The sequence below is a fragment of the Euprymna scolopes genome, chromosome 46, assembly GCF_053919585.1.
Source record: "Euprymna scolopes isolate OS-2025 chromosome 46, ASM5391958v1, whole genome shotgun sequence".
NCBI classification, from domain to species: domain Eukaryota; kingdom Metazoa; phylum Mollusca; class Cephalopoda; order Sepiida; family Sepiolidae; genus Euprymna; species Euprymna scolopes.
In genome coordinates, this window is record NC_136527.1 from 112,072,002 (window position 1) to 112,087,220 (window position 15,219).

Genomic DNA, 15,219 nt, shown 5'->3' on the forward strand with positions numbered 1-15,219 from the left:
AACGTCTTTTAATTTAATTTGTTAAATGAAAGTATATATATAATATTATTTAAGGGCGGTCGATAAACTGTATAATTACCGTGACAATTGTGCAGTTTATAAACCGTGCTGTTGTTGGATAAAATATTTTTAATTTAAATCTAAATTAACGTCTTTTAATTTAATTTGTTAGATGAAAGTATATATATAATATTATTTAAGGGCGGTCGATAAACTGTATAATTACCGTGACAATTGTGCAGTTTATAAACCGTGCTATTGTTGGATAAAATATTTTTAATTTAAATCTAAATTAACGTCTTTTAATTTAATCTGTTAGATGAAAGTATATATATAATATTATTTAAGGGCGGTCGATAAACTGTATAATTACCGTGACAATTGTGCAGTTTATAAACCGTGCTGTTGTTGGATAAAATATTTTTAATTTAAATCTAAATTAACGTCTTTTAATTTAATCTGTTAGATGAAAGTATATATATAATATTATTTAAGGGCGGTCGATAAACTGTATAATTACCGTGACAATTGTGCAGTTTATAGACCGTGCTTTTCCTGGATAAAATTCTGGATGTGTATTTTCCCCCCTAAAGTCCAACCCTATCCTCACCGTGGTAGGGGGGTGTAACGTTGTAGTTTAACAGCTACACGGCTAAATGGGCTCTGGCAAAAAAAAAAATCCAGAAAATGTCGGCATGAGTTTGTTGCGTCCGTCCTCTGGTCGTCTTTTTATACGCTTGCATGTGGCGAGCAAAAAGGCGTGATGGGGGCAGGCTGAAAGGAGAACAATACCCGAAAGATGTAAACCGAACGAAAGAGAAAAATGGGCCTCCCTCCAAGGCCCTGTGTTCTCCCCAGCCTGCTCCCAGTTTCCCCGATTTTGCATGCACCTGGTTTTGAGCTTTTGGAAAGCTCTTTTCTCAGTGTCGGGGTGTTGACTCCACTTCCAAGTTAACAAATAGCTGCAAGTCTGGGTACGGTCCGATTGGTTCCGAAGCTCTTCCGCTGTGAGGTGCGCTTTCGAATCTCCCGAAGGGGGCTACCCTCTAAGCAGGCGACACGTGCTCGTGTTACTATGTAATGCATGTTTGCCTCGACTCGACTAAGGACGACTAGAGTTCGACTAGATTGTGTGCTCACAAGCCGCTTTAAGGCCGCTTTTATTATTCCTACTGTCTACGAACTCCGAAACGGTATGGTAGTGCAATTATATATGACCGTCCTCCAATACGAAATGGTAGTGCAATTATATACGACGGTCCTCCGATATGATAGTAGGAATGCCAGTTTTGTGAGCGATCATCGCCGTCTTATGAACACAAACTAGTGGTATCTTTACGAATCCTGTTGGGTAGAGAGAACACCCCTGTTTTCTGCTCCGCCTGTTATTCTGAGTAGAAACCGCTTTTTAGGAGATGTTCGCAGCAAAGCTTGTTTTTATATAGTGCCCCTCCTTTCGGGAGTTCATCACCTCGCTGCCCAGACAAGAGCTTTCCCCAGCGGAACCTGTTTTTTTTTTTCGTTTTTTTTTTCCTTTTACTTTCCAGTTTAATGGCGAACGAACAGTCACTAGCAGGTAGTCTGCTCCGACAGGAAGATGAGTATAGTATCACCCTTTCTTCTTTCTATTTCGATTTCAGTCTTTGTGATTTGATAATTTAATTTAACTGTTTCCATTGTTCCAGCTTTCACACAGCAGTAGATTATCAACACTATAAATATCACCTCTTTTTTATAGATTGGAACAAGCAACGAAACCTAGCAGCATCACCGTTCCTGTCTGCCACATGTCTTGTGCAGTTTGAATCAAGTATTTCTTTCTTTGCGTTCAAGCACATCTGGGTACAATCAAACTGTGTATGATGTATGTCTATCTGTTTCTTCCAACATTAGCATCTCGAAGTGTTGGCAGCAATCATTGTCATAGAAGTAGAGTAAGTATTCTTTTTCTTTCCTTCTGTGTGTATATCTTTGTAATTTCAGGTACTCCTCTTGATCATGATGGAATTCTACTATCAGCTATTGTGAGAATTATGTGGATTGGAAAAAACAACTGAATCCAGCAGCATCAGCTATCCTAGCTGCCACATGTTTCCTGTAGTTACAGAAGTCCTCAAGTAAGTGTTTCTTTCTTTGTGTACATGCACATCTGGGTACAATCAAATTCTAAACTATTAGCTTCATTTAAATGAATGCAGTTCTGCTTGTATTTCTTCTCATCAGCTAACTTATGCAACTACAAAAAAATAAACAAGTAGTACATGGGTGTTTGATCATAGCCAGAAAGTTAAATATATCATTTTAAAAAAAATCCATTAGTTATGTTGTCTCTCTTTATTATATAAATCAAAAAAAATTTGTTAATAATTAAAAGAAAAAAATCATCACAGTAAAAATTATATATATGTAACAAAGAACACAAACAAACATGAAATTGCCATGAGTTTCAGCAAGAAGCAGAAAAGAGAAAAAGTGGAGATAACACCTGGGAAGTAACAGGTAAGAATTGTCTTTATTTCTTATCTCAACTAGCGCATAGATTTTTTTCAAATATACATTAAAAAAATTACCCAAGTCAAACAATTGATGGAAAAACTAAGCATTAAAGTTCAATTAAGCATAAAAAAATAAATTCTAATAATTATGTAATCTATATACAAATTGTCTCCCTTGAATATATATATATATATACATATTCAAGGGAGACCATTGGTATATAGATCACATAATAATTAGAAGTTATTTTTTTAATTGAAATATATATATATATTCAAGGGAGACAATTTGTATATATATCATATAATTATTTGAAGTTATTTTTTAATTCAAATATATATATATATATATATATATATATATATATTTATTTATTTCAATTAAAAAAATAACTTCTAATAATTGTTATCTATATTCACATAGTCTTCCTTGAATATATATATATATATATATATTCAAGGGAGACAATTTGTATAAAGATCACATAATTATTAGAAGTTATTTTTTTAATTGAAATAAATAAATATATATATATATATTCAAGGGAGACAATTTGTATATAGATCAGATAATTATTAGAATTATTTTTTTAAATTGAAATAAATACATTTATATATATATATATATATATATATATTATACTAGCATGGGTTACTGGCGTAGCCCCAGTGTTTAGCGGTGTATGCTGCCCCCCTCCCCAACAAAAAAGAAAGGAGAGAAACGGTTAATTTTTTAAAACTTGACCCCTATTATGAACCCTTAAAATTTATTGTTTTGGGCTCCAAATGAGATATTAAGTTAGATCCATGTCCAAGGAAACTATATGTAAAATTTCAAGTGTTTAGACCCATAATTGTCGGAGGAGATTTGTAGGGTTCTCAAAGGCCAAATCATTGAAGTTTGACCCCTCAATCGCCAAATTTCTGTCCAAGTATCAATCACATAGATTTTCCAAAATCTCAGTACCCTTTTTATCAAAATTTGGAATATGTAGACTAAAATTGACAGAAATGTACACACAGACAGACATATTCAATTCTATAGATAGATAGATAGATAGATAGATAAATAATGAGAGACAGAAAGATAAATATATACAATGATTAATGAATTAGTAGAGATAGTTGTTAAATTTTTGGAAATATGTATGGCAATTTGATGGTAAGACTTAGAGCTAACTGTAAATATTTAAAATATATACACAGAAATTCAAATGACAGGACTTATATGTAGAGTGCTCAATACATCAGTAGAGCAAGGTAATAAGTTAAAAAAAATGTATACGTCAATTTAGATAACCACAATTTTTTTGGTATTCTTGTGTGAATATGACATAATGTAATATAAATTTTAATAATTTTAGTCTAAATGTTATGATTCTCAATGAAAAATCTAAAATGTCAATATATATATATATATATATATTATATATATATATATACATATATATATATTTCAATAAAAAGAATAACTTCTAATAATTATGTCATCTATATAACAATTGTCTTCCTTGAACATATATAGATTATATATATATAAAATATATATATTTATATATATATATATATATATATATTTATTAAAAAAAAATAACTTCTAATAATTATGTGATCTATATTAAAATTGTCTCCCTTGAATATATATATATATATATATATATATATATATTTATTTCAATAAAAAAAATAAGGTCTAATAAAAATTACAAATTGTCCCCCTGTAATATATATATATATATATATATATATATATATATATATATATATATATATATATACATATATTTACTTATTTCAATAAAAAAAATAACTTCTGATAATTATATGATCTATATACAAATTGTCTCCCTTTTTTTAGCACTATTTAAAGTGTAATTATTAAATAAAAATCTAAATAAAATGTCTTTATTGCTCTATGTCTTATTGAGCACTCTTATATAACTCTGGTTAAATCTTAATGTTTACTTATCCTGTAATAAAATAAACGTTTTATAATATCAGCTCTGTCTAGTTTTGAGCACTATTTTAAAGTGTTATTATTAAGTAAAAATCTAAATAACATGACTTTATTGCTCTATGTCTCATTGATTGAATTGAAATAAATATATATATATATATATATATATTTACTTCAATTAATAAAAATAACTTCTAATTATTATATGATCTATATCAAATTGTCTCCCTTGAATATATATATGTATGTATGTATATATATATATATATATTTATTTATTTCAATAAAAAAAAACTTCTAATAATTATGTGATCTATATACAAATTGTCTCCCTTGAATATATATATATATAGATTATATATATATATATATATGTATTTCAATTAAAAAAATAACTTCTAATAATTATGTGATTTATATATTTACCAATGATTCTTGCATGTGCTCCATAGTTTTATATAGCTGTGTAGTAAATTTAAAAATTGCTTTGTTTAATTATACAAGACGATTTTACTTTAAGAGTGCTCAATGCATTTATAGAGCTTTGGAGTAAGAGTTGGAAACATTTTGGCAATTATTTTAGACAAATCTACTTCCAGAGTGCTCAATATATTAGTAGAGCTAAATAAAACATTTGAGAAACAGATATGGCATTTCAACTGCATAAATTTATTTTGACAGAGTTCAATACATTAGTAGAGCTAAATATAGACTTTCAAAAAACGTATGGCAATTCAGCTACACGAATATACTTAAGAGTGCTCAATACATTAGTAGACGAAAGAATAAAATTCAGAAAACATGAAGAGCTCTGCAGTATGTTTTGAAAACCTAAATGTCAATATGTAAGTATAGATATACTGTAAGTGTTTAATATATATATGTATATATATATATATATATATATATATATATATATATATATATATGACAAGTATTTAAAACAAGTTTCTTATTTGAGTGCCTAATATATTTGAGAGCTCTATGGTAACTTTATAAAACATATTTCAAAATTATGTTAGATAAATTGTCTTTGAGAGTGCTCATTTCTAAGTAGAGCTCTGTAGAAAATTTTTGAGACATGTTCAGCAATTTAAGTTCATATGAGTTAATAAATAGAGCTATATAGTGACTTGTGCAAACTTATATGGCACTTATCCTAGACAAGTTAACTCTTGTAGCTGTGCAATACGTAAGTAGAGTTCTGCATTAGTTTTGGGGTATGGTTCTCACTTTATTAGGGCAATAACTTGGACACATTATACTATGGACAAATCCATTGAGGACAACCAAAGGTAACCTGTTTTTTTCCCCTCTGCTGAATAAGACTCATCCGTCTTGGTTCACTCTTGGGACATTAAATCACACAAGGTGAAGAATTAAAAAAAGAATGCAAAAATGTAAATGTCTTTGCAACTCATTCATTTTCACTTTCATAACACAAAAACATCTGTAAAAACTTGATAAAAGAATGCACAAACAATAAAATACAACTTTGCTGTCTTGGAATCTGAAATCAGTAGAAACTTCCCGTACTGAAATTCCTGCACACCTCAAAAAAAAAAAAAAAAGAAAGAAAAAAGAATCCTTCCCAATGCAATACTTTTCAAGCAATTACAGTGTCAGACTTGGTACTGCAATGACTCTGTAAACTGAAAAAATATGTATAAAAAAAATTAAGCAAAATTGATTCATGTCAACACCTCTCCCAACACCACAGATTAACTACAAAAATACTTGATAAAGCAAAACACAATTACAAATGTGTATGAAAAAAATAAAAATAAAAAAAATCAACCAAGCAATGGATCATGATTTCCTGGTGTTTGATGGAATGTGAGTAGGCATACAGCCTGGATAATTTTCCAAGGTAAGTGATGATATTCATCATTATTGTCTTTTTGGATTAGTTCAGATATATCTCATAACTATAATTGTTTTATGTATATATTTATATGTCTAGATGTTATGTGTGCTATTTGCATGTTCCCTATAGAAAAAAGCTACATAAAATCTACAAGTGTATTCTGATGTAAAATTAACCAGTAAAAACAATGCTTGTGTTCCTGATATACAAACTATTTCTTATTAGCATATAAGTTGAATCATGAAATGTATCTCCCTTGCCTGTCTCTCTTTATACCTCTGTATTTATCTAGATCTGTCTATCTCCCTTTTCTTATTCTTTATCCCTATTCCCCGTCTTGCTATCCCAGGTAACAGTAGGCGTCGATGAGGCACATCCAGACGCCAACCTACACGGTGCAGAGAAAGGACAGAAAAAAAACTAAGTCCCGATGTGCCTAGCAGATTAGAAGGCATTTTGCTACGCCTACATGCACCCAACATGGCAGTAGGCGTCGATCGGGCACTTCCAGACACTAACTTACACTGTTTTGAACTTAGAAATTTCAATTGAATACTCGTGGACAGGTGTTGGTCTAGTAGCTCCTCATCTACCTATACCAACGTCCCCCCTGTCTGGACTTAGAAATTTTCAATTGAATACATGCTGGGATGCCTTGGTTTATAGGATTCTCATGTACCTATACCTACATCCCCTCTTGTTTGGCCTTAGAAATTTTCTATTGAATACACGTTGAGATGACTTGGTCCGTAGGATTCTTATCTACCTATACCAACGTCCCCTCTTGTTTGGACTTAGAAATTTTCAATTGAATACACGTTGAGATGACTTGGTCTATAGGATTCTTATCTTCCTATACCAACGTCCCCTCTTGTTTGGACTTAGAAATTTTCAATTGAATACACGTTGAGATGACTTGGTCTATAGGATTCTCATTTACCTATACCAACGTCCCCTCTTGTTTGGACTTAGAAATTTTCAATTGAATACACGTTGAGATGACTTGGTCTATAGGATTCTTATCTTCCTATACCAACGTCCCCTCTTGTTTGGACTTAGAAATTTTCAATTGAATACACGTTGAGATGACTTGCTCTTTAGGATTCTTATCTACCTATTCCAACGTCCCCTCTTGTTTGGACTTAGAAATTTTCAATTGAATACACGTTGAGATGACTTGGTCTATAGGATTCTTATCTTCCTATACCAACGTCCCCTCTTGTTTGGACTTAGAAATTTTCAATTGAATACATGCTGAGATGGCTTGGTCTAGAGGATTCTCATCTACCTATACCAACATCCCCTCTTGTTTGGACTTTGAAATTTTCAATTGAATACACGTTGAGATGACTTGGTCTTTAGGATTCTCGTCTACCTATACCAACGTCCCCTCTTGTTTGGACTTAGAAATTTTCAATTGAATACACGTTGAGATGACTTGGTCATTAGGATTCTTATCTACCTATACCAACGTCCCCTCTTGTTTGGACTTAGAAATTTTCAATTGAATACACGTTGAGATGACTTGGTCTATAGGATTCTTATCTACCTATACCAACGTCCCCTCTTGTTTGGACTTAGAAATTTTCAATTGAATACACGTTGAGATGAGTTGGTCTATAGGATTCTCATCTACCTATACCAACGTCCCCTCTTGTTTGGACTTAGAAATTTTCAATTGAATACATGCTGAGATGGCTTGGTCTATAGGATTCTCATCTACCTATACCAACATCCCCTCTTGTTTGGACTTAGAAATTTTCAATTGAATACACGTTGAGATGACTTGGTCATTAGGATTCTTATCTACCTATACCAACGTCCCCTCTTGTTTGGACTTAGAAATTTTCAATTGAATACACGTTGAGATGACTTGGTCTATAGGATTCTTATCTACCTATACCAACGTCCCCTCTTGTTTGGACTTAGAAATTTTCAATTGAATACACGTTGAAATGACTTGGTCTACAGGATTCTTATCTACCTATACCAACGTCCCCTCTTGTTTGGACTTAGAAATTTTCAATTGAATACACGTTGAAATGACTTGGTCTACAGGATTCTTATCTACCTATACCAACGTCCCCTCTTGTTTGGACTTAGAAATTTTCAATTGAATACACGTTGAGATGACTTGGTCTATAGGATTCTTATCTTCCTATACCAACGTCCCCTCTTGTTTGGACTTAGAAATTTTCAATTGAATACATGCTGAGATGGCTTGGTCTAGAGGATTCTCATCTACCTATACCAACATCCCCTCTTGTTTGGACTTTGAAATTTTCAATTGAATACACGTTGAGATGACTTGGTCTTTAGGATTCTCGTCTACCTATACCAACGTCCCCTCTTGTTCGGACTTAGAAATTTTCAATTGAATACACGTTGAGATGACTTGGTCATTAGGATTCTTATCTACCTATACCAACGTCCCCTCTTGTTTGGACTTAGAAATTTTCAATTGAATACACGTTGAGATGACTTGGTCTATAGGATTCTTATCTACCTATACCAACGTCCCCTCTTGTTTGGACTTAGAAATTTTCAATTGAATACATGCTGAGATGGCTTGGTCTATAGGATTCTTATCTACCTATACCAACGTCCCCTCTTGCTTGGACTTAGAAATTTTCAATTGAATACACGTTGAGATGACTTGGTCTATAGGATTCTTCCCTACCTATACCAACGTCCCCTCTTGTTTGGACTTAGAAATTTTCAATTGAATACATGCTGAGATGGCTTGGTCTATAGGATTCTCATCTACCTATACCAACATCCCCTCTTGTTTGGACTTAGAAATTTTCAATTGAATACACGTTGAGATGACTTGGTCATTAGGATTCTTATCTACCTATACCAACGTCCCCTCTTGTTTGGACTTAGAAATTTTCAATTGAATACACGTTGAGATGACTTGGTCTATAGGATTCTTATCTACCTATACCAACGTCCCCTCTTGTTTGGACTTAGAAATTTTCAATTGAATACACGTTGAGATGACTTGGTCTATAGGATTCTTATCTACCTATACCAACGTCCCCTCTTGTTTGGACTTAGAAATTTTCAATTGAATACACGTTGAAATGACTTGGTCTACAGGATTCTTATCTACCTATACCAACGTCCCCTCTTGTTTGGACTTAGAAATTTTCAATTGAATACACGTTGAGATGACTTGGTCATTAGGATTCTTATCTACCTATAGCAACGTCCCCTCTTGTTTGGACTTAGAAATTTTCAATTGAATACATGCTGGGATGGCTTGGTCTATAGGATTCTTATCTACCTATACCAACATCCCCTCTTGTTTGGACTTAGAAATTTTCAATTGAATACACGTTGAGATGACTTGGTCATTAGGATTCTCATTTACCTATACCAACGTCCCCTCTTGTTTGGACTTAGAAATTTTCAATTGTATACATGCTGAGATTGCTTGGTCTAGAGGATTCTCATCTACCTATACCAACGTCCCCTCTTGTTTGGACTTAGAAATTTTCAATTGAATACATGCTGAGATGGCTTGGTCTAGAGGATTCTCATCTACCTATACCAACGTCCCCTCTTGTTTGGACTTAGAAATTTTCAATTGAATACATGCTGAGATGGCTTGGTCTATAGAATTCTTATCTACCTATAGCAACATCCCCTCTTGTTTGAACTTAGAAATTTTCAATTGAATACATGCTGAGATGGCTTGGTCTATAGGATTCTTATCTACCTATACCAACGTCCCCTCTTGTTTGGACTTAGAAATGTTCAATTGAATACACGTTGACTTGACTAGGTCCATAGGATTCTTATGTACCTATACCAACGTCCCCTCCTGTTTGGACTTAAAAATTTTCAATTGAATACACGTTGAGATGACTTGGTCTGTAGGATTCTTATCTACCTATACCAACGTCCCCTCTTGCTTGGACTTAGAAATTTTCAATTGAATACACGTTGAGATGACTTGGTCTATAGGATTCTTCCCTACCTATACCAACGTCCCCTCTTGTTTGGACTTAGAAATTTTCAATTGAATACACGTTGAGATGACTTGGTCTGTAGGATTCTTATCTACCTATACCAACGTCCCCTCTTGCTTGGACTTAGAAATTTTCAATTGAATACACGTTGAGATGACTTGGTCTATAGGATTCTTCCCTACCTATACCAACGTCCCCTCTTGTTTGGACTTAGAAATTTTCAATTGAATACACGTTGAGATGACTTGGTCTGTAGAATTCTAATCTACCTATACCTACGTCACCTCTTGTTTGGACTTAGAAATTTTCAATTGAATACACGTTGAGATGACTTGGTCTGTAGAATTCTAATCTACCTATACCTACGTCACCTCTTGTTTGGACTTAGAAATTTTCAATTGAATACACGTTGAGATGACTTGGTCTGTAGAATTCTAATCTACCTATACCTACGTCACCTCTTGTTTGGACTTAGAAATTTTTAATTGAATACACGTTGAGATGACTTGGTCTGTAGAATTCTCATCTACCTATACCTACGTCACCTCTTGTTTGGACTTAGAAATTTTCAATTGAATACACGTTGATTTGTCTTTGGCATGTAGCATCCTATCTTGTGTGAACTTAGAAATTGTCCATTACAATCAAATACAGAAATTGTACCTCCCACGTGACGTCTGTGTATGACTTTTTTTTGTTATAATGCAACTTTTATAAAATTGAAAGGGTTATGTATTAATTTTAGCTAGAAGTAATGCATACTTTAGAAGAAAAAAAAATTTTGAGTTCAGATAATATGCAAATATAATTTGGGAAAGTAATCTATATATATAAAAGTCTATATATAAAAGTGAACGTATCTGTGTGTGTGTGTCTGTCTATCTATGTGTCTGTGTACATTTCCCTACGCAATAATTCTGTTAATTTTTAGTCTACCGACTCGAAATTAGATATACAGGGTACTGAGATTTGGGAAAATCTAGGTGATCGGTTTTCGGCTGGATCTCACTTAATAATTTGATTTGAGCCCAAAACAATAAATGTTAAGGGGTCAGAATAGGGGTCAAAGTTTAAAAATATTGACCTTTTTTTTTTTTACTCAGCATACACCTCCAAACACCCGGGCAACGCCGGCCACCCATGCTAGTATTATATAACTTTGTCACATTAAATAAAATAGTTGAAGAAATAATTCATTTTTTTCCTCACAATTCTTACTAAAATAGAGATGCCTCCCTTAAAATAAGGAGTTTTTATTCTGCAAAATTTAATAATTTTTTTTTCTTTGTTTTGGTTTGTTTGCCTCGTTTTGTGAAAGGTCGGGGTGTTTTTTCCGAAAGCCGTTCTTAACATGGGGAGGTTGGCTCAACCTCCCCATGTTAAGAACAGCTTTATTTGAACAGTGAAAAACATCTGAGTTAGCGTGTTTTTTTTTGAATCCCTGTTTAAAAAAATATTTTATTTAAAAAGGACATGGAATATAAGTATAAATATGGATAAATTCTTAACAATGAAGAATGGAATTACCCATTGAATAGTATTTTTTATAGGCAAATGATTTTTTTCTAATTTATATATATATATGTATATTATAATCGAAGTAAGTAAAATTTCGTTGATTTTCTTTTAAATCTTCTTTAAAGAAAACCGATTTAAAAAAAAATATTGCATAATTTGCTATTAAACCTGTTATTTTTATTCAATTGAAAAAAAATAGGGTTTGAATTACATTTTTCAAGTAGTTATAAGCTTGGAAAGATAGTATGTTGAATTATTCAAGTTCTTATCACGCATTTTTAATGGTGGCTTCTGATACACCTAGAGGTTGAGGTGCTTATAATGCGCCTGTGGCACGTCGTAAAAATTGACCGAAAAAAACTGCTACAAATGTAAAAATTACAACCGCACGAATCTAACACCAAATTCTCTAGAAATTCGTTTTATTTTATTTTCCAGAAAATATTGTCGATGGAATTGATTTATATCAGCGTTTCACCTTCCAGGCTGTGTTAGCTGCGCCCTTCGCAGTGGATACTTTCTTTCTGCTCAGGTACCAGAATCTTTATGCTTGTGTATTAATATAAGTATTTATTTTTTGTTTCAATCTAATACAAAAACGGCTATATGATTGTCTGTCTCCAAGTCGCAGAGCGGCATTTGGGGCCTCATACGATTGGATTTTTTACAAACCGTTCTTTTTTTTCAATCAATTTTCACCCCAAACAAGGCACAGTGCCACTTTAAAGTAGGGGGCTACTATCGGGGACATAAGTGACAGGGGTACTATATAGGGAGTTGGGCAGCAAGATGTCGGTTCACGTTACACTTGAACTTCTGCATGACAGTACAGTTGGGGAAGCAGGGACCCGGAAGGGAATTCCAAAGTCTAGCGGTTCTGGGGAAGAAATGACTGGAGTAGAAGGCTCTCTTACATCTAGAGATCTCTACTTTGAAGGGGTGGGACTTAGTTGCTTGTCAGGTTTGTCAAGGGTAGTCACGTCGAGGAGGTACAAGTGCTTGTAGTTCGTCAGAGCATTCACCATAAAAGTACATGTAGAAAAGGCAGAGGGATGCAACATTTCGTCGATGGGACAGAGGCTTAAGCTTAGATGACAGTTCATGATTTATCAGGTTGGCGACTCTCTTTTGAACCCTGTCCAGGAGTGAGAGACAAGCAGCTGATGCACCGGCCCAAATGTGACAACAGTACTCCATATATGGGCGAATGGTGGCCTTAAGAGGTACAGGATACTTTCAGGCGTAAGTAGTTTTCTAGCACGGTAGAGGGATCCCACCTTCTTTGCAGCAGCCTTTTATGGGTCCTTAGCCATTTAAAATAGTTTTTAAGGGGTCAAAAATGGGTCAAAATTAAAAAAAACGTTAAACATTTTGTACATTCGTCTTTATTTATTTTTAATCAGTTCATATGAGTGTCACGTTGGTACAGTGGTAACGTCACCAGCTTTGAATGACACAGTTTCGGCTTTGTACATTTAATGAAATTATATATAATTTCATACATCTAATATATAAACTGTTATATGTCTGTCTGTCTGTCGGTCTGTCTGCCTGTTTCCATATTTTCAAACTCTATCTCCTCCGAAACTAAAAGTCGCAGAGCAGCCCTAGAGGCCTCGAATGATTGTGTTTTCTACGGGCCGTTCTTTTATGAATCTGTTAAAATTGTTTTTAAGGGGTCAAATTGATTGAAAAAAATTGTTAAACATTTTGTACATTCATCTTAGTTTATTTTTAATTGGTTTATATGTGTGTCACGTTGGTACAGTGGTAACGTCACCAGCTTTGAATTATAAAGTTTCGGTTTCGATTCTAGCTGATGGCACCCAAACACTTTTTTTTTTACTTTTGAAATCATGACTCTATGATAATGTATACGAAATATGGACAAATTAAAATATCATATTTAAACGTGTTTTACGCAAATTACCCCCAACTGCTAGTAATCTATATATTAATACCGTACTACCTTTAATGTACGTACGTATGTGTGTCACGGTTTCCAGATTATACATCATTTGATTGGGAGATCCTATTTATTAAAAAGGAGGCTAGAAGGTGATAACATATTACGAAAATTAAATTAGTAACATATAGATATGCTAATTTAATGTTTGTAGTATGTTGTCACCTTCTATATACCTCTTCTTTAATAAATAGGATCTCCCGACCACCGAAGATGCTATGTAAAAAAAAAATCGTCCAGACTAATGGATGAATGAATGCCACTAAGTAAGACACTTTATCAAAGCAATAACCCTTATCCCCGAGTGGCCTCCGGGCCTTGATAAGTGGTGACAACCATGTAAAAAAAAATCAATAAAAAAATGATGTTGCTTTTGGGCTGTATTTGGACTTCTAGCTAGGATCCAAATGTAGTATCTATTTTGTCTGAAGATGGTATAGTTATATCGTGGGGTTTCCGTTCGCACCGGGTGTCCATACAATCCATACAATGAAAATATGTCACATACTGCTATAAGGATATTAGAGATAAACCGTAATAACCAGATATATTCTGACACTACATTAACCAGATTACTTAGATAAATACTTTTACAGTTTTAAAAAAAGGGCTACAATAATATCGCAGGCTCCTCATTCACACTGAACGTCTACATAATGCCCAGCAGCAATATATTACATAGTTACATTTCAAATATAGAAATGTTATTGTATGCAAGACAAAGAATACAGTATAGTAAAATATATTTCCTTAACCCATGAGTTTTCGATGTTTATACATCTCCTCCGAGGAAAAATATTAGCAAAAATTTTACTATATTGTATTCTTTGTCTTGCATGCAATAAAATTTCTATATTTGAAATTTAACTTTTTCAAATCACAAATTTTAAATTCCTAAATTATGATTTATTTGCTCTATCTAGTATATTGAGCAATTTTATTTAACTGGGATAGTCTTATATAAAATATTACACCCAATAATATTTTGTCAGACCGATAATCACTGGATTTGCACACCAGTAGATTTATTGTATTTCATTATTCTGAATAATTATATATATAATATAAACACGTTACCTTTCTCGTTGTAATGATGAACACAGAAGACGCAGATACAAAACCACATGATGATACGTTTATTTCTTCTTCGACCGGTCGGACATGATTTTGTATTTCAGGGATTCAAAGTTGTTACATGGTAATCTCTAACCCCCCCTGTATGTATATATATATATATATATATACACACTTACATATACGAAACGCTCTCATCCATCTAAAATATGTTGTATATTTGCACTGATTAACCTCTTGATAATCATACGTTATTTTTGTCAATTTTTTTTTTTTAATTGGAAATCCCTGTTAGTCTAAAAGGAATTTTAATTTTATTTCAGTGGGATTTTGGTCACCTACTTTTTTTTGGAAAATTATTATCG